Source organism: Pleurodeles waltl, chromosome 12 (genome assembly GCF_031143425.1).
Source record: "Pleurodeles waltl isolate 20211129_DDA chromosome 12, aPleWal1.hap1.20221129, whole genome shotgun sequence".
In the NCBI taxonomy this organism is placed as follows: Eukaryota; Metazoa; Chordata; class Amphibia; order Caudata; family Salamandridae; genus Pleurodeles; species Pleurodeles waltl.
In genome coordinates, this window is record NC_090451.1 from 309,173,998 (window position 1) to 309,196,046 (window position 22,049).

Sequence of the window (22,049 nt, forward strand, 5' to 3'; positions counted from 1 at the left end):
AGACTCAAAACACATGGAATGTCAGTGAAAGGATCTGGGATACACTCAGCAGAACTATACAGGGTCTGTAGATGACACTCTAATCTGACACAGATAATGGTCTGCTCACAACTAATGATTCAGAAAACTCTGAATGCTGCTACCCCTAATTTAAGTGATGTGTCTAGGGCATGGACAGTAGTCCTGTGCCTGCTATTAGGACATGCTTGATGCACCCCTCCAGGTCACAGAACAGGCTTTGAACCTTGCCTTAACGAGGACAGATGAAGGTCCCTGTGCACACTCTAAATTTGCATGATGATAAGGCAAAATAAAAAAGTCCAAATACCAGTTTCAAAAGCACTCAGGCATTCAGGCCGGATTTGCATGCCAATTTACCATGCTGGGGACATTTCTGTTCCAAGAGTGTCATGCTGCGGATTGCAGCACTACCTGTGGCTCACTCCAATGCCCCCCTGGCATCCTGCGATATACAGCAGGCCACCCTAAACACTTACTTGCAGCTTGGGGATTCCTGCAAGTGGGTGCAGAGGGCCATTCTTTGCCTCACTTGTGTGGGCTGGAGGCATTCCTCTCACTAGGGACCATATTCTTCCTTTCTGTAGTTTCGTCTTCCCAGAATTCCTGAAGAAGGGTGTTTTACTTAACCAATCCATCATGGAGGCTCTATCAAGTATTTTTGTCAGCATGTCCTAATCTATTATGGCTGTCACACTTCTTCCTGAATGTCACTTCGTGTTTTTGGATATATCAGGAACAGAACTGTCTTTCTCCTTTGCAATGCAAAACCCCTCAACCCTGCTGGTGTTTCTTCACTCCTGCTTGTGTATCCTCGCTCCTGGTGGTGTCTCCTCGCTCCTGCTGGTGTATCATCACTTTTGCTGTGTATTCTTCCTTGGTCCTGCTGGTGATTCTTGATCCTGTTGCTTCCCTTCTGAACCTTTTTATTCTCCTGGTTCTATCATTTCCACTAGCATTATCTGAGCCTTCTGAGCCTTGCTGCAGTCATACCTTCTACCTTCAGTACCAGTCCTCATCAGCCTCCCAGGAGCCTCCAATTGCCATCAGAAGTGTTTTCCTTTTAGGGTTTTTCCTCTTGGGAGCTCCTTCTAGAGGGCACTATCTGCTTAGACATTCCAATGCTGGCAAAATTGTTGCTACCAGAAGAGGTTGCCCCTACCTTTGGCAGACAAGAACATTCAAAATCTGGACTTGCAGATTTTTCCATCACTCCAAGGCTGCAAATAGAAGTCTGTCCACTGAGGAACCTGAAAGATTGCAATGCCCAATTTCCAGCGTAGACCATGGAAGCATGGAAGCTTCATATTAATTACCTCAGGTTGAGCTGGTGGATCCTGCACAACTGTTGGTTCAGACAGTTCAACAACAGGCTCAAGAACTGCAACAACTGCAAAATGAAAGCTTGGCCCTACGTCAAACACTTACTGCCAGAGCATCCAACGTGCCATCCATTTCTCCAGCAACCCTTTGTTTTTCTGGAGATCCAAACAAATTAAACACATTTCTAGACTCCCTGACAGTATTCTTTGCCTTGCGTCTGGGCCAGCTTACTCTGGATAGAGCCAAAGTGGATATCTGATCAGCATCCTATCAGGCCTGGCATTAGATTGGGCTACTACTTTGGTAGTAGCAGAAGACCCGAGCATTACTGAATATGCAACCTTTCTCACAGCCTTTAAACAAATGTTTAAAAGACCTGGTTTAGAGACGTCAGCTCAAGAAGCTCTTTGCAACATTCAGCAGGGTAATCAATATGTTCTGCTATACATCACTCGCTTCCACCAGTTATCAGCTGAGACCACATGGGTGGATGGGCTCTGGTTACTCTCTCTCTCTCATCAAGCCCTGTCTATTAAACACAGACTCAATGAACGCAGATATGAAGGATGCAGGGCCCGAGTTCAGCAAACCCCAGGAGTGACTCATCTCAATGCTTGGAGTCCTTCATCTTTGGGAGAGAAGCCTCTGAAGATCGGGCTAGCTCACAAAGCCTTGTCTGATGCAGAACAGGAATATAGAAGAAAGCAAGGATTACATTTGTACTGCAGCTCTTCAGGTCATCTAATTTACCATTGTCTCACATTTCTACAGAAAGTTCTGGGGTACACCAGATTTTATCCTCTGTAAGAGACAAGAGGCTGGGAAAGTCAGAAAACCCTTCCTATTGTTCCTCCAGAGAACTGGTTACTCCCCTGTTCCTCTTGCCCATGCTGCTGGAACTTTCCACTGGACAGAATAAAAAAGTGTTGGCCTTATTGGACAGTGGGGCAAGTGGGTTGTACCTGGATGAAATATGGGCACAAGAAAGACAAAAACCCAGAGTCCCAATGAACCCCCTGAACAGGTCCATATAGTAGATGGAACACCATTGGTCTCTGGACCGGTTAAAGAGATGACCACTCCTTTAAGGTTGACTTTGGAAAACATCAAGAGACCCTATCCTTTGACCTTATTACCTCTCCCAACCACATTATGCCCTTAAGACTTCCTTGGCTGATCAGACACAATCCGTACATCAATTGGGAGACTCGAACCATATGCTTATCTTCCCACTTTTGTCATCAATTTTGTTGCAGCACATAAGACTGTTGGGCTCCTAAGGAAACCTCCAAGACCAAGAAAACTGAAAGTGGTACCATTAGCGTCATACATGGATCCTGAGTTCATTATCAGAAGTCTGAGGATATATTTCAGAAATCTAAGGAAGTCTCCTTATTTCCTCACTGTGAACTTAATGGTTCTATTCCCCTTGAACCTGGTGCTATGGTTCCGCTTGGAAGAACTTCTTTACTTCGTTAAATCGAAAAGGAGACCCGAAGGCAGTATCTTGAGGAGAATCTTCAAGACAGACTCATTCAACGCTCCTCCTGTCCTGCTGAGCCTTCTCCCTTTTTCATACTCAAGTAAATCAAAGATCTATATATTGATTTCAGAGGACTGAATAGAGTAACTTAAAAGACTGTTACTTCCTTACCTCTTATCAAGAACATTTTTGAGTTGTAAGAAAGCCCCTTTTTGACATGTTCACTCCCACCTTTTGCCTTGTATTGAATGCAACTTTGACTGAAAGTGCACTGGGTTCCTGCTAACCAGGTCCCCAGTGCCAGATCATCTCTTTCCCCAAAGCTGTGCAATTGTTTCCCAATTGGCAATACTTTTAGTCCCGCAGCATGTATTGTGCCACTCTCAGAGACCCCTCACCTAGCACACACAGACTGTCATTGCAGGCTGCGTGTCTTGGTGCAGCGAAAAGCAAAAACACAACATAGTATGCAGCATGTGTGCCATGTCTCCTAACATTGCGTGCAATATATGTAAGTCACCCCTACAGTGACCTTACAGCCCTAAGGCAGGATGCATTATATTACGCATGAGTGCATATCTGCATGAGAAGATATGCCCCTGTTATATCTTTGTTGATACAGAGACATTATGAGTGAACAGGGAAGCCATTTTAAATACATATGCTGGACACTGGTCACTACGAGTTCCCCATCTGCATGATGGCTTCACTCAAAATAGGGATTTTTGGTATCAAGCATCTCATATTAAGAAACCCTCATTGATGCCAGTGATGGATGTATTAATATATGCACCCAGAGGGCACCTTAGAGGTGCCCTCTGTAAACCTACCATATACCTGTGTGCAGACTGATCAGTTTCAGCCAGCCTGCCACCACCAGACATGAGTCTGACCCCCTAAAGGTGAAAGCCTTTGCTCTTGGGGTAGTCATAAACCAAGTCTGCTCTGGGAGAGGTATTTACACACCCCACCCAACGGGATGACTTGAAAACCTGCATTCCAAGGCAGGAGGCTTCAAAGAACCCCCCCCACCCTTAAAATGCAGAACTGGCTTTGCTCACAGGAGAGATGTCGAGCCCCTGCCCCAGGGCCCATCAGGCACCTCCACAGGCAGGAAATTTTGTATTCAGGGAGGTGTGTCCACCCCTCAGGTCAGTACCAACCCTAAGGTGATCTGCCTGATGTAGACACGACTTTTAGAAATCTGCCATCTTGGTGTTGGCAGAATTAAGAACTCTAGGACAAGGTATGCCCACTCCCACAGGAAGTGGTCATATTGGGGGTGTAGTGACACCAGAGGTAATTAGCCCATTGGCTAAAACCCTACACTTCTCGAAACACCCCTAAATTCAGTATTTAGGGAAGGCCCTGGCACCAGGAAGGCAGATTCCTGCTGCCCTATAAAGAAGAAGGACTATGGACTCACCAACGCCGCCTGCAGCCTCTGCACACAGGCCACATCAACTGTGAGTGCTCCGGTGAAGAAAACCCGATGCCTCATAGCACCTCTGCACCCATTGCCCCTGGCCCACAGAGGAGAGGACTGGTGTTGTCCTCACATCCCCGGATGTCTCAAAAGTGGAAACCACTTGTTGGTTCCTCTTGACTTGATCCCCAGTTCTCATCTGCAGCATCTCTTCGAACGGACCTATCCCCATTGACTAAGATTGGGCACCCAAAGCTGTACTACACCTCTGCACCAGGTCACCCCAGTGCCTCCAGGTGTGACCTGTTGGTGTGGCCCTGCCTCTTGCCCAATACTTTCTTAAACCCAGGAGACTGTTCCTGTAAGCTGCAGTACTGTACTTGTTTTGCCATGTTTGTTTAGCTCCATAAGATAAAATTGCAGTTTCCAAAAATTGCAATGTTGACTGATTGAGACTGTAAAGATCTTTCTTGCAAAATGTACTTACCTGATCAAATTGATTCTGGTGCTAAAACATATATAAAGATACTTGTTATTTTTATAAATTGGTGTGGATCGCCTTCTTGGGTTATGTGTCTCATTTATTGACTGTGTGTGTATTTGCAAATGTCTCACGCTCCTCTCTGACAAGCCTAAGGCTGCTCGATCACACTACCCCATAAAAGAGAACCTTGGGATTGCTAGAGCAAGCCCCTGTCCACTAGTACAGGAACCTCTGGACTCTGCACGATATATCTCATTTTTATATATCATATAAAGAGCCAGCTTCCTACAAGTGTAAGTCAGAGGTGTCCAAGTATTCACCAAGTTACACCTTCAGGGAGCCTACCATTTCCTTCGTATTAAAGGAGGAGATGAGTGGAAAACTGCTTTTAGAAGCCCCCTAGGGCATTTTGAATATTCTGTTATGCCTTTTGGGTTAAGCAATGCTCCATCCATTTTCTAGTGCTTCATGGATCAAGTATTTACAGACCTGTTAAATCAGAGTATTGTGTTTTATTTAGATGACATTCTTGTTCATTCATCTGATCCCTCCTCTCTCCATAATCATGTCTGTGTCTTGATAAACTACACCAAAATAAACTGTTCTAAAATCCTGAAAAATATGAATATGATCGGCCTAAAGTGAAATATTTGGGATACAGTCTAAATAAAACAGGAATTTCCATGGACTCCCAGAAAGTGTCTGCCATTCTCAAATGGCCTTCTCCTTCCCTCATTAAGGAGACTCAATATTTTCTTGGTTTCGCAAATTTCTCTTGCCAGTTAAGTGAGAACTTTGCCTCTCAAACTAGCCAAATCTCTCAAACTCCCAAGAAAGAGAACCTTAAATACAGATTTAAGTTGACAGAATAAGCTGAAACAGCCTTTCAAAACTTGAAAGTAGCCTTTATCCAGACTCTAATTCTACATCATCCCAATACCTCCAAAAAGTTTATAGTCTAGACAGATGTCTCAGATAGAGCAGTTGGGGAAGCCTTACTTCAACAACAAAAGGAAGATGGGCTAGAGCACCCGATTTTCTACCAGCCACACATCTTATCTGATTTAGAGAAGAATCACTCAGTTCATTCTTGGCCATGGAATTAAACTGTTGTGAGTGGAGGTATTTCCTAATGGGAACCAAAGAGCCTTTTGAAATCAGGACTGATCATTGGAAACTATATTGCCTTCGCAACATGCAATGCCGGAACAGTCGCCTAACAAGATAGACCTATTTTTCTAATCAATACAACTTCACTCTACCCTATATTCCAGGATCCCAGAATGTGACTACTGATGCTCTCTCACAATATGTTTTAGCAGAATATCCTGGACCCACAACACGTAATCGGAACAACTCAGTCTTTTTCAGATTGAGTCCAGACAGGATACAAATCTCTAACAAGGCAGACTGGAATTCCTTACCAAACCAGGTCCACAAACAAGACAATCATTACTATAGAGACAAGATCCTATTTCTTTCAAACAATGAATTACAGCTTGAGGCCCTTCAGATGTGCCATGGCTCACCTATAGCTGGTCACTAAGGTGTCAGGCTCCCCACAGAGTTAATTCATTGATCTTTCTGGTGGCCATCTGCAGGTGAAGATATTGAAGTATATGTCAATCTGTGCTCAAGCTAAATCATCTCACTCGCAGCCATTACGACTGTTGCATCTCCTACCAGTTCCTCCTGCACCTTGGCATGCAGTGTCCACTGATTTCATTTCACCCTTACCCCCTTCGATAGGTATTTGAGTCAAAATGCTAACTGTAGACTCGTTTTTAAGATGGCAAATTTCAACCCTTCAGCTAAAGAATTGTTGAAGTTTTTTATGTATGAAATATTTCGTCTCCACAGTCTTCCTCAAACCAGTATCTCAGACCGAGGTCCTTAGTACATCATATTCCACTTTTGGGAACATTTCTGTAAATCCTTACACATCGAGGTATGCTCTATCTTCGGGGTTCCATCAGCAAACCACTGGTTGACTGAACACCTAAACCAAAGTCTAGAACAATACCTTTGTTATTTTTGTAATTACCCACAGTGAATGCACTACTTATCTATCTCTGGCTAAATATTCTTAAAACAATGCAGTTCATAGTACCTTAATAGCAACACCCTTAGTTTGTTTATAAGGACATCATCTGAGAACCTTTCTATCAGGCTTACAGGACTATACTTCAGTTCTGGCCACTGCTTTTTTTGACCTAACACCTTCAAAAGATAAGACAAAACGTTTTCCTTAACAGTCCTCATCCTATCAAGTGGGTAACAAAGTTTGGATATCTTCTAAATACTTACCTCACCATTTCTTGCTAAACATATTTTAACCACAATTTTATGGCCCTTCAAGATAGTGCACATCATAATCCCAGTGCCCTTCTGACTTCAGTTGACATGTTCATGGAAGGTGCATCTTATCTTTCATACCTCTCAATTGAAGCCTAATTCTGCCTACCGTGTTTTCTCTCAATTGCCACCGGTCTTGATGGATGATTTTCCTGAACATGAGGTTCAGGACATTTGTACCTTTTGTTTCTTTCGAAACAGTTTAAAATTTTTAATTGATTGGAAAGGGTATACTCCTAGCAAGAGATTTTGGGAAGATGCTGTCTCTATTCATGCTCCTATGCTGGTTTGCTGATTTTTTTCAGCAATTTCCTGGGAAGCCCGGGACCTCAGGAGAGGGGCATATTGTCACGCCATGGGTAGCAGCATGGCCTGCGGCTCACTTCACTGCCTCCCTGGCATCCTGCATTATAAAGTGGGAAACCCTAAACACTTACCTGCAGCCTGGGAGTCCTGCAAGGGGCTGTGGAGGACCACTTTTCACCTCTCTTGTCAGAGACATCCTCTTCTAGGGGGCCATATTCTTGCTCTCTGTAGTTTCTTCTTCCCAGAATTCCCGAGGAAAGTTTTTTAATTAGCCAACCCATCATAGAGGGTCTATCATATACCCCTGCCAGCATTTTCCAATCAATTATGGCAGCCTCATTTCTTCCTCTATATCACTTTCCTGGTTTTGGGTATATAAGGAGTAGAACTGTTGTTCTCCATCGCGTTGGAGCACTCCCAGCTCCGGCTGGTGTTTTTTTTGCTTCTGCTGATGTATCCTTGCTCCTGCTGATGTCTCCTTGCTCCTGTTGGTGTACCGTACCGTCGATCCTGTTGGTTTATCCTTGCTCCTGCTGGTGATTCTTGCTCCTGTTGTTTCCTTTCTGAAATTTTCTATTCTCCAGGTTCTGGTATTTACACACACACACACACACACACCTAATAGTCCTTACTTCAGTTTCCATTTAACTTTGCACATTTTATATAAACATAAAAGACGGACTATAAACATTATGTGCAAACGGCGGCCATCTTTAAACATATTAATCCTTATATTCAGACTTCAAGATATAATCTAGTACGGGACATACAAACTTGTAAATCATGATTATTTAGTATTTTCTTTTTTTAACATTATTACTTATTAATACCAAATAATTTTTCCACCTCAATCAGTAGTTTAACCCTATTGTCAATACATCAATCTTTATGTCTCCCACATACATATACTCACACTAATACAGAAAAAGCCACTTTCCTTTTAATTCTGCCTTTTCATGATCACAGTTTTGTCTTAGATATAATAGCTCCTTTGCTTTTCTGTCAATCAATGCCTCTGTCAAAATGAAAAAAGAAAACAGAACAAGTAAATAATAAATAAGTGAATAAGTCAATTATAACTATTAGAGGTTTCACAACGATCAATCTTAATTTGGGTTAAAAGTAATCCAGTAATCCAGTGAAATATAGTAAAAAAAGTAAGTATATAAAATAGTGTTTATAATCTTATAGTAAAGATATATTCTCTTTCATGACACATTATTAATTAATATAGATGGACAGATAATTCCTTATCCTTGTTCATTCCATCCGGCTCCATTGTATTACACCCTATGATTAATCGCGATTCAAGTTTCCTTATATCTAACGTTCTATTACCTCCTTTTGTACTCATTGTGACCCTATCTAGGACCATAAACTGTAATTTATTTACATTCTTATCATGATGCTCCTTAAAATGTCTTGCTACTGGGTATGATTTATCTTCATTCTTAATCGCTCTCATATCTTCCAGAATTCTTTTTTTTGCCATATGTATTGTGCTTCCTATGTAAAATCTATTACATGGGCATTTTAGGGCATAAACACAATAATCTGAAGAACAAGATACATGTTTCCTTATTACAAAGGGTTTTTGTACCCCCGGAAAATTTACCTCCTTACAGTTCACACTATGCCTGCAAGCCTGCCAAGAGAAACTGCCTGGTTGCCCAAAGGACTCACCTGACTGCTTTTCTGCAAAGGACTGCTGCCCAGTTGTTGCCCTGCTGTCTGGCTGCCCGTTGGCTCTGCTAAGAAGTGCTCTCCAAGGGCTTGGATAGAGCTTTCCTCCTGTTCCCTGAAGTCTCAGGGCTAAAAAGACTTCATCCTGCAAAGGACTCCTTGTGTGGCGAAAATTCGATGCACAGCCTGTCAGAAACGACGCACAGCCTGCATTGCAAAGAGAAAATCACTGCACGCCGAACTGGAATGACTCACCAGCCTACTGGATCGACGCATAGCTGAGCTAGAACGGCGCAGCCTGACTTCCTTCAAAAAGAATTGACGTGCAACAGAAATTTCCCCACATTACTCACAGGATCAACGCAGCTCCTGTGACTTTGTCCTGCACACCCAGGATTTTGCCGCATCATCCTGGGGCGTCCGAATACCACGCAACCCGAAGAGGACCCAAGACAGTGCACTGGAAATCAATGCAAAGCCTTCCCTGCGTGAAAAATTATCTACGCATCGTCTAGTGTGCGCCTGGAGAAAATGATGCACACCTCCCCGTTTTCCACACATCTCCTCCCCTGTGGTCCCTTGCGGAGAATCTTAACGCAAACCAGGTACTTTGTGCTTGCAAGAGACACTTGTTGCTTTTTAAAGACTAAAGACTCTTTTTATCATTCTCTGAAGTGATATTTCAACATGTACTTAGCAAATCTTGATCGTTTTGACCTGCATTTAACCATATAAATATTCTATATTTTTCTAAACACTGTGTGGTGTATTTTTGTAGTGTTATACTGTGTTATTGCATGATTTATTGCACAAATACTTTACACATTGCCTTTTAAGTTAAGCCTGACTGCTCAATGCCAAGCTACCCCGAGGGTGGGCACAGGATAATTTGGATTGTGTGTGACTTACCCTCACTAGAGTGAAGGTCCTTGCTTTTTCAGGGGGTAACCTGACTGCCAAATAACCCATTTCTAACATATATATATATATATATATATATATATATATATATATATATATATATATATATATAAACAAACAAATAAACAACAGATGCTCGAAATGAGCTCGTGTGGCCCGAGAGGGGTGGTGCAAAATCCGGCACGAGCAAGCCGGTAATTATAATTACCAAAACAAAACCGAAAAAAGTAGAATTTGCACACTCAGGATTCAGGGCAGTGAAAGCCATGTTTAAACGCGTTGTGTTTCGATTAAACATGGCTTTCACTTGCCCTGAATCCTGAGTGTGCAAATTCTATTTTTTTCGGTTTTGTTTTGGTAATATATACAGTATATATATATATATATATATATATATATATATATATATATATATATATATATATATATATGTATTTATATATGTATAGATGTGTATATATATATATATATATATATATATGGAATAATGCTAGCTTCTGTGTCTTTAATGAAATCCAGATGCACATTTCTTACGGAGAATCACCATTTCATTACAAGACTGGTGGTTATCATTATGGATGTTGGTAGCCCGGTAGCCCTCTAACACCACATTTACCATATGTTCAGTTGGCTTGTTTTGAAAATACACTAGTACTCAACCAATCAGCCACCTTCATAATATCTTCCAATCTTCCTCCTTTCCAAAATGCCTTGGTAGTTGCCACTCTGCTGAAAGAATGAACTTTAAACCTATGCAAATTAATTCCTGCTTGTTGCATAGTCCATTTAGTTCATCTTGCAATAGTTGCTGAAGTCACTGCCTTAAATGGCTTTACAAATTTAATCAATGACTGATTCACTCCATCTGGTCTACATTCTTTCATTCTGCTCTCATACTCCTTCATACAATCTACTACACAAAATTCTTTGCATGTTTCAAACTTTCGAAAGAAAATTGTTTCCGATGTCGTCTTAGTTCCTTTTGTCATTTCAAACATAACCCCAACTGGACCATAAAACCTGTTGCTTACCTCCAAGGCCTTCGCATCTGAAACTCTGCAGCAAGAAATTAAACATAATATAGAAGCCAACTTCATTGTCAATCTCTTCAAATCTAAATATCTGTTACTTGGCTATGAATTAAATAAGCATAATATCATATTCACATCCCACAACACATTATACCTGGCAATGGATGTCTTCTCAATCTCATACTCTTCAAAACTCTACATACCAAAACATGTTTACCTACACTTCTTTCATCAACATACCCAGCAGAAACTGCTGACCTATAACAATTTATAATACTATAACCTAAGCTTCTCTCAAACGATTCTACCAGGAAATTCACCATATCTACTGTTGGAGCATTCACGAGCTACAGACTCCTTTCCATCCACCACCATACTCAATCTTTTCATAGTCCTTTTTACCTAGGTGTATCATGCACCCACAACTCTTCTAGCAAATCATCTGCCTTTCCTGAAAGGCCCTCCTGAAAGGCTTGAGGGACTAGACGATCTAATGACACTTTCCAGATAAGAAAGTTCAAAACTCCTGACTGCACTAAAGGATGTTCTTCCTAACTTACATCCTTCAGCAGACTTTCTCTCCTTGGCAGTAAAAAGGGTACTACTCATACGAGCAGAAGCTTTGGAAACCATGACTGAGACTACCAAACAGGAGTTGCTAACACCAGTAGACATTACTCTCTTCTCACTTTCTGCAGAACCCTCTGAATCATAGCATCAGGAGAAAACCAATAAACTCCTTCTCCTTTCCAACTCTGTAGAAACGCATCCACTGCTATCGCACCTGGATCTGGCATCCAGCTGTAAAATTTGCTACCTATGTCAGCCTGCTTGCAAAAAAGGTGTCTGTAAATGTCCCCACTTCAAATATATTCTCCTGAAACTCTCCTGATCCAACTTCCAATCACTGAAATCTTTCAAAAATCTTGAATTCTAGTCCACAGATACATTTTCATTTCCAAGTAAATATTCAGCTCTCAAACTTATCTTGTGTTCCAAACAAAAAATCTAAATTCGACATACAACAGGACTTTGCTGCAGCCTAGTCGATTTATATAAGAAATTGCAGAAACATTGTCGATCTTTAAAAGCACTGTACTTTCAAAATATGTTTGAAACGGATAAGTGCATAAAGTCCTGCTGTCATCTCTAAACAATTTTTATGTTGTTCTCTCTCCACACTTGACCACAAAACACAAGTCTCCTGTACACCCAAAGTGCAGCCCTACTATAAAAAAATACACTGTTGGAAATGTTCATTTATAGAATCAAGTTAATGTGATGCCACTTTGCCAGTATGATATTACCCTGTTTATGTATGGGGGTTGCTACTGCAAAATGTGTTTCCTGGCACAAGAAGTATCCAGTGTTACTAATATTACCCGCTTCATTGGTATTCATTTGATCAGGAAAAGTGAAAATGGAAATCTTTTGCTGGGTTCAAACCTGTGATCTTTTAGTTTCTACACAAAAGAGGGTGTAGAGTTTCGGACAGAGCTGACAACTTTGGAACTGGGAAATCAGATTCAAGTCCAGGCCTGGGCTCACCTGCTTATGATTCTGGGCAAATCACTTAACCTCCTCCCTGTGCCTTTGGACAAAGTGACCAACTGTGTATTGTAACTGGTGCTGATTTACAGCGCTACAATACCTTCAGGTCGAGTTCGCGCTATATAAAACAGTATTAAAAAGGCCTGTGTTTTAAACTCAGGTGTCGTAATTCTTAAAGTTCAGACTATCACCTTGTTTCAGAGGTAATTCCTCATATTTATTTTAAGGGTTCTCCTCACACATACTGTTTAGTCCTCCGACTGGCATTTGAAACTAGGGCACACAAGTGCATTGTTTGGTTCAAAAGGTCAGCGACAGCAGGCATGATTGGCACTGACAGCAATGCAGACTTATAAATATGAAACACAAAGCATACTCCCGAATTAAGCCTTTGGGCCACCTTTACCTGCCATCCTTTACATGTCACAGAGATCGTACAGAGCTATTTGTGCCCCATAAACAATTGCTAGGTTGTAATTACTAAGATACCAAGAAAAAAGGCACAGCTTGTGTTGGCATTTTTATGTTAGTTTTCTTAGCACACAGTGTGGTCTAGCATGCCCCGACAAGCTCGGGGTGTTAACCAGTAACCAGGAGGACGCTCATGTTGCACAGGACAGACGCGTTAATCATTCAGGGCCTCCGGCAGGAAGAAAGCCTCCAGTAAGGGTCTGGAATAGCCTGCGGGACGGGCCGGGGCACTGCCGTGTTTGCTCAGCTGAGGAGAAAAGCACCTCAGTTGTGTTAGCCTTGGTTACAGAACGCCAGCTCTGGAGGAAGGGAACGCCTGCGCAGGGGTTTACGCTGCTTTGTAGCTCTTGAAATTCAGGAATTTCAGATTCATGCTCTTATGTACAGTACAGATTGGTGGTTTTGCAGCCAGAAAGGGAGGAGCGGTCAAGCCCACAGCAGCCAGGCAGGAAAGACAAGTTTGTAGTTAGGTGAGTCAGTCGACACTCAGTATAGCTATCTAGCCCCGACGACAGTTACCGTAGCGCTGCGAACAGGGACATCTTAAGGATTTCTAGGGCCTTGGGCCAAACACAGCCAAGTTAGTGGTGTACCACCAACCACCATTGCTGTGTTGAAAGCAAAAAGGGCAATGCAAGTAATGCAGCATCATTAGCCGTAAAAGAATGTCGTGCTTGTTGATGCAAGTGTCATGCTGCAACTCTATGCCAGCAATAAGGCTGCAGGGCGCTGCAATAATTCGTGACACTCGATTTCGAAGCATAAGATTTCATTGGTTGTCCCTCGTCAAGCGATCTACTATTGCCTGGCTATAAATTCACAATTGTAAAGGACTTGCTGGCATAGAGTAATTTCTGTTCTGCTGGTTACCATTCACACACTGTGGGGATATGCACCGAGTGATTAGTTTGTGCCGGTAGCCACCAGCACTCTTTTTGGGGACTGGGACTTAATTTTGATTACCAAATTTAGACCAAGAACAAGAGAGAGAAACGCAGCAAAGGGGGGACGAAGGAAGGCGATAAAGACGAAATAAAAGGAGAAAGCAGTGAATAAAAGGAGTGACACAGGGGAGAGGTCGTGTATATTGGTGGATGAAAGAGGCATGAGATAAATTCAAGACAACATAGCCTTCGTATTCTGCAACCATAACGTTCAGCAGCACTGAAGGTGGGATTCCGAGAAAAATTGGTCTCTCCGTAGTTATTATTTTACATAACAAACCGCAAACATATTTTGCTTGGAACAGCTTCCCTGTTTTGATCCAATCAAACTAACAGAATAGTTGGGCCAGAAAACGTAATGACACACTTTCATTGTAATCCCTCTGAAACAACCAGATACTTGATTAATTTTCTGCAGGTAGTACCTCGAAACTAGACTAGAATCATTTCTAATTTTTATTTTTTGGTTTTAAAAGACCTCTTGCCAAACAAAAATATTTAGTTTTTCTACGTCAGCCCCCTATACAATCCTATGCAAATATCTTTCATAAAATCCTAAACACTGTTATTTAGATACAACAGCAATCACACCAAATAAACACACATTACATTTTCATATACCCTCTCTACGGTGGCGTCCGACACAACGTCTCCTGTCTGTATCCGTTCATGCACGCCAACATTGAGTCAACACAGGCTAGAATGTCATTTTGTTTCTAGACTCTCACATTTCCTCAGAATCCATTGACAGTCAAAAACTTTAAAAATAGTTAAGTGGATTTAGATAGATGTTTAAAAATGCAAAAAATAGTCACTTGGTGGGCAGCAAAAGGCACAACTGTGGATGGGATAGGAAGCTTTAACAGTTTATGTATTTCCTCTTTATTTACACTTTGGGGAATACTTCCAACATTACAAATACATTCCTTGACACTTCATACACACCAATTATAAAACAGTTTGAAAGTAATGAACTCAACCGTCAACTTAAGGAAACATCTGGTTGCCCTGTGTTCCTCATTTACCTTTAAAATGAGGCTGCATGTTCTGTGCAAAAAACATTAGGAACCAAAATAGACATTTCACTTAATAAACAAAAAAGTTAGCAAACATTACAACCTCTCCTTCTCTGAAAGTCACACCCCGCAACTTAACATTTCCTAAATTGCATGTCATCTGTTAATCCCATAAAACATCTGCCTAGGGTTTCATCAGAAGCACAGCCACTTCTGCATGTTTCCAGCTTTCTGCGAAAGTTGTGCTAAGGATGGATGAGTTGATGATGGTGGTGAAGTTGGTTCTGATCAGTGTTCTTCCCAGGTTATACATGTGTGAGGGCAGGGGTGTGTTGGGGATCCTGAATGCATGGTCTTCACAATTTCGGCAATGTCTTCTGTGATGAGGGGGCTCTAGTTTGCCTGATGGTGGGTGTTCCTGTTGGTGGTGAGTGGCTACTTGACGATTACCTCTGTAATGGGTTGGAGTGCGAAGTTAGTATAGATCTTGAGTATTTTGTTGTGGAAGAAGTTGGAGAGGTAAACACAAAGGTCCAATGAGGAGGTAATGGAGTTAGTGGTTGTTGTTGAATTGGTGAAATCTCTCACAATGTTGAAAAGCCCTTTGCCAGATTTGGAGGAGGATTCTGTACTCAGTACAAGGGCTGTTTTCCTGGCTTCTTGGAGCTGGAAGTGGTACAGTCTCAGTGCGGATTTTCAGGCATATCTAGAGGTGTCATCTCGGCTGGATCTCCATCTTCTTTCTAGTAGTTTTCAGAAGCATGTGGAGTCTCTTAGGTCATCCGTGTACTAGCATGCTTGGGTGTGAGTTCCTCCTTGTCTGATTGCCTTCGGGGGATCCAAAGTGCAGGCGCAGTCTGTGATCCTACTGTTGAATGTGGTTAGGTCATTCTGAAGATTCTGAAGATTGCGGTTGAAGATAGGCTAGTTAGAATTGGGGGTGTAAGCCCAGCCTGCCTCTCTTATGTTGTTCCAGTTACACCTGATGCTGATGGCTGGCTTCTGTTTGCTGGAGTGGGGTGCGTTGATGAAGTGTATGATGGAGTGGTCTGTCCATGTGAGTGGGTTGAGGTGGCTGGAGGTGATATGATTGCTGGCTGTGAAGATTGGGTTGAGGGTCTGCCCTGCAATGTGAGTCAGGCCTCAGATGAGCTGTGTGAATCTGATGTTGTCAAGGCTCTCTAGACGTTAGTGGTGTTGTGGTTCGCTGGGTCATTGAGATGGTGGAGGTTGAGGTTGCAGAGCAGTAGGAAGTTGATGGATCTGATGGCGATGAGAGTGATGAAGTCGGTGAGGAGGTTACTGAAGGTGGTGTGAGGACCTGGAGGACGGTAAGAGAGGGTGCCTGAGATTGTTGTGGTTTGGCTGATTTGTAATCAGAAGTGCATGTGTTCCATGACATGTTGTGTTTGTCCGTTGTGGTTGTGCAGGTAATGGTGTCTTTTTGTGGATGACTGCGAGAGCGCCTCCAGGTTTGTGATGCCTGTCTCAGTAGATGATGGCCTCAGTGATGATGTGGGTGGATGATAGTTCGAGCCAAGTTTTGGTGAGAAATAGAATGTCTGAGAAGTGCATGTCGATGAGGTCCCTGACATCAATGGCATCTTGCAGAGAGATCTGGTGCTGAGGAGCATATATGCAATATGAGGTGAGATGTGTGTAGTGGAAGGTATGGGAGTGATGCTGCAAGAGAAGCACCAGTGAGCTCCAGAGAAAGATCCCACCATGCAATGCGATGTGGTGCCTTGGCAGCCGTTGTCAGCATCCGGTGTTGAGTGATTGCAGATGGGAGGAAGTGTACAGTAACTGTGGTGGTCAGAAAGACCAGGGTCTGTGGCAATGGGCATGGTCCAGGCACGAACCACTGCAGATGGGCTTTCCTTTGGTGCACAGAACCTACCATTGAATAGTCCTAGGAGGGCGAGGAGCATGGTACAATGCTAGGGAGGGGTTGGAATCCACAGGCAGAAGAAGCCATGAGAAGACATGTAAGAAGCAGGTAAGGAGAGGAGGGAGGAGGCACTCTGGAAAGCACAGGAGGAGGGAGGTTGGAGAGTCCCTGGGGCGAGGGGAGCAGTAGGGCAGAAAGAAAGATAAAAGTAGGCACAGAAATTAGTCAAGGTGACAAAACCTGGTACAAAAAAATGAGGCAACAAAACATGCACAAAGAGACGAGAAGTGCTCAAAAATCAAGAAATAGAGCAAAACGAGTACAAAAGACTGAACAGAAGCAACAAAACAGGCACAAAAGCCAAAGCGAGCACAAATACAGGCACGAAGAGACAAGATGGGCACTAGGAAGAGGACCAGTCCAAGTTGAGTGGGATTTAGGGGCCTAAACACCTGCTTAATGGAGTTGCGCAGCTGCTGCCAATGAGCTGGTACTAGGAGAGGGAGCAGCATGGGGAATGGGGCAACAGAGAAGCAGGAGTCCACAGATGGGAGAAGGCAGTAGGAATATGTGGGAGAAAGAATTAATGAGAAGTGGGTGAGGGAGGAGGGGAAAGCACTGGAGGGGGGAGGCTGGGAGAGTCACTGGGGCGAGGGGAGAAGCGTGGGAGAAAGGAGAAGGAAAGCAAAAAAGCAGTCACAGAAACGAGTTAAGGAACAAAAACAGACACAAAAATGAGACAGCAAAATGTGCAAAAAGAGAGGAGGTGGGCACAAAAGAGGAGAAAGAGAACACAATGGGCACAAAAGACTGGACATAGGCAACAAAATGGGCACAAAAGACAAAGCAGGCACAAATACTGGCACAAAGAGACAAGGTGGACATAAAGGACAAGAAGGAGCACAAAGGCAGGCACAAGAAGTGAGTCAAGATGTGACAAAGTGTCACAAAAATGAGGCAACAAAACAGGCACAAAGAGATAAGATGGGCTCAAGAGACGTGAAAGAGCACAAAACAGGCACAAAGGACTGGACAGAGACAACAAAATGGGCACAAAAGCCAATGTGAGCACATATAGGCACAAAGAGTCAGGTGAGCACAAAAGATGAAAAAAGAACACAAAGACAGGCACAAAACACTGGACAGAGTAGCAAAACTGGGCACAAATGACTGGACAGAACAGCAAGATGGGCACAAAAGACTGGACAGCGCAGCGAAATGGGTACAAAAGGCAAAGCATAGGTGAAAGCACAGAACAGGCACAATAACGAGAAGAAAAAGCAAGAGCAAAAGAAGAGAGAGCAAGAGGGTGAAAAGAGTGAACAAGAGGACAACAGATGGAGAAGAAGAGAATAGTGCAATGAGGTGGAGCCTCGAGGCAGCCATCACTTTCCAAACGGGCATTATAGACCACTCCAATTGAAGTGGGAGCTGAGGCTTAGGCACCTGATCAATGGGGTCGTGCATGTCTGCCATTAAGTAGGTCCTAGGAGGGGGAGGAGCATGGGGGAAGCTGTGGAGGAAGCAGGGATCCACCGATGGGTGAAGGCACGAGGAAGACGCAGGAGAAATTGAGAGAGGAGGAAGGTGGGAAAGCAGGGGGCAAGGTAGGGAGAGTCCCTAGAGAGAAGCGAGGGAGAAAGGAAGAGAAAATCAGAAATGCAGTCACAGAAAGAAGTCAAGGCAATAAAAAAAGGCACAAAAATGAGGCAACAAAATGGGCACAAAGAGACAAGATGGACACTAAATATGAAAAAGAGCACAAAACAGGCACAAAAGACTGGACAGAGGCAACCAAATGGGCAGAAAAGACAAAGCAGGCACAAATATGGGCAGAAATGAAAAAGATGGGCACAAAACACGAGAAAGAGCACAGAGACAGGCACAAAAGACTGGACAGAGCTGCAAAAATGGGCACAAAAAACTAGACGGAGATGTAAGATGGGCACAAAAGTCTTGACAGAGCAGAGACATAGGTACAAAAGATGAAGCAAAGGTCAAAGCACAGAACTGGTACAATAACATGGAGAACAAGCGAGAGCAGAAGAAGCAAGAACAAGAGGGTGAATAAAGTGAGCAAGAAGACAGCAGACAGAGAGAGAGGAGGAGCGCACCGAGGCAGGGACTTAAGGCAGACGGCTGGGTCCAAAAGGCCTTAGACTGTTCCGAGGATTAGTTCAAGGTAAGTGGGAGCTGGGTTCCTCATAAATAGTGAGTCGCCAAATGTAGTAAAGTTTCTCAAACTTGTGAAAGTAAACTGACATGTGTTGACTTACGTGTGAGTTGAACTTTGTGTATAATCCCCCTAGACACTTTAGTTACCTTGGCCCATTCAGTAATGTTCAAGTTCAATTGGACATAAAAAGTCACAACTAAAAGCCTAAATTCAGATTTCTGTGCTATTCCTTGCCAAAATGTTGTTTAAACCTGAGTTCTCTAGTTGCTTCTATTTTGACTTTTTTTAATGATCCAATGTCCGAAATGAGTATATTGGAACCATGCATTTTCTATATAGCTAGAAACTTTCTAGCTATATAGCTAGAAAATATGTCTCTAAGGGTGCCTTCTCGGTAGAGTAATGAGTCAAGCTGCATTCTGACAAATTATCATGCAAAAACATATTGTGACCTCAATGTAAAATATTGTTTTTTATGTATTGTTGTATATCTTATTGTTTTTTATTTATTTGATACATTTTATGTATCTTATTGTTATAATTTGTTCATATTGAAATATTTTTTGTGTTTAATATGTTTAAGTATGTTTTGTCATTTTTTATATGAACTATTTTTTGGGCAATTTAATTAGAAGTTGTTAATTTAGAAGCTGGTAATTTCGAAGCTGGTAGGGTTTTATGGGATTAGGGTTGGAAGTTTTCAAATATGTAAATTAATAATTTTTATTTAAACATATTTTTCGATTTGATGTATTAATTTAATTAATAATTAATTATGTAAAGTAATTGTCCAGTTATTTTATTGTATTAATAATTATGTCAATAATTTGTTGATGTGTAATTTATCATTAAATGGTTCATTATTTGATTGTTAGTTTTATATTTATTAATTGCAATACGTTTAATTGTTTTATTTAATTTGTAATGTGATGGTAATCATTTATAAATGTTTAATATGTTTTCATTCATTTTGATGATTGGTGTGTGTTTTTAGAGTAGAAGGATGGGTAGAGTTTTAATTGGAAATAGTTTTACATTTTTTAAACTTTTTCTATTTGTTGTATAACATTTGTATTTATTAAAGTACATTTAATTTGTTTTATATTTAATGAATATGTTTATTATTTTATATGTTTTAACATTTTGATATTTGTGATCCATCTGTGAAAGGTTTCATTAAAATACTTTAGGAGTGTGAATAATAAATCAGACCTGTTCAAAGTCCAACACTTTCCTTACCGTTGCTCAGGTTGGAGTGGGAAAAGTAAATCTAACCCATCCAAAGACCAACTCTTTACCTCCTGTTGCTCAGATTAGAGTTAGTATAGTAAATCTGGTGCATCCAAAGTACTAAACCTTCCCTTCTTTTGGTTACTTTTGGATGGGAGTAGTACATTTGAGCCCTGTGATGTCAAGCAATTTTCAAACTGCTGCTAACTTTGGAGTGGGAATAGTGATTTTGACCCCTCTTTCCCTACTGTTGTTTAGATTAGAATGGGAAAAGTGAATTTGACTTTTCTAAAGTTAAACACTTTCCCAAGTGTTGCCTATATTAAAATGGGAATAGTAAATTGAACCCATTCAAAGTCCAACTTTTTTCCCATAGTTGCTCCTATTGGAGAGGAAATAGTAAATCTGGCCCCTCCAACATCTGGCATTTCCCCTCCTGTTGCTCAGATTGGACTGGGGATAGTAAACCTGACCCATCCAAAATTCAATACTTTGAAATGTTTACCTATGTTGGAGTGGGAGCAGTATATCTGACTACTGCAAAGTTCAACACTTCCTTGGAGTGGGAATAGTAAATCTGTTCCCTGAAAAAGTCAACAACTTCCCTACTATGGCTTAGTTAGGAGTGGTCATATTTTTCTACTTTTTTAAACTGTCAAATTAAGGGTCTGATTATGAGTTTGGCAGTCATACGAGCCAACCGCCATACTAACAGCCTCACCCTCAGTCATAATACAATGTTCCCACTGGACAGCCCGGTGGGAACAGTGCTCTGGTATTGGCCTCAGCTCCTTTAGGGTCATTACCGTAGCACAACAGCACTCTTGGAAAGCGCACTGTCTGCTTTGCAAGGTTGCTGGGCCCTCCTGTGCCCCGCAGCAGCTCATGTCCACCAGCCTTATCATAGCGTTTAAACTGCTATGAAAAGACTGCCAGAAATGGGACTCGTGATCAGCACAGCTGTGTTGAACTCAGACCTGCGGCGGACCGCGGTCAGCCATAGGGAACAATGTTCCTGGCGGGGACGATGGTCATAATGTGCCACCAAGAGGATGGCAGTCTCGAGACCCCCAGCCTCATAATGAGGCCCTAAATAATTTGTAATTTTTAATTCTACATTTTATTCATTTTTGGTTTGTTCATTTTTTACTTTAATTATGTTTTATTTTTAATATGGTTTTATTTAATATATATTTATTCATTTTTAGTTCTGATATTAACAATTTTAATGTCGCTTTTATATTAATTGCTCAACTAAAGTTTTAATTTTATATATTGTTATTTTTAATTTAATTTTATATTATTTTTCAATATTATATTTATTTTTAATATAATTATGACTTTAATAACTAAATTAAATTCTAGAGAATGCTTTATATAGTAAAATACATTTACTTACCTTATTTTGACAATATTTGTTTCTATATTTTTGTAGTTTTCATACAAAATATGTACACACAATATTTTGTTACCAATATTGTTTTTGTGATGCTGGGTATCCCAATATTTATGTTCCTAAAATTATGTCATTCATCTGAGGCAAGCATTGGCATATCCAGGAAATTCAGATTTGTCGAGTCTGTGATTCCCAAAAACTTTTTGCAACCATACGCAATCAATATTAGAAATGTAAAAGTAATAACAAGTCAAAATGGCGGCTTCTAAAGACGGCATGCAGATGTTTGCAAAGCAATAAGTAAAAAAGTACCCATTGCCAAATAAATAATTGAAAAAACATGA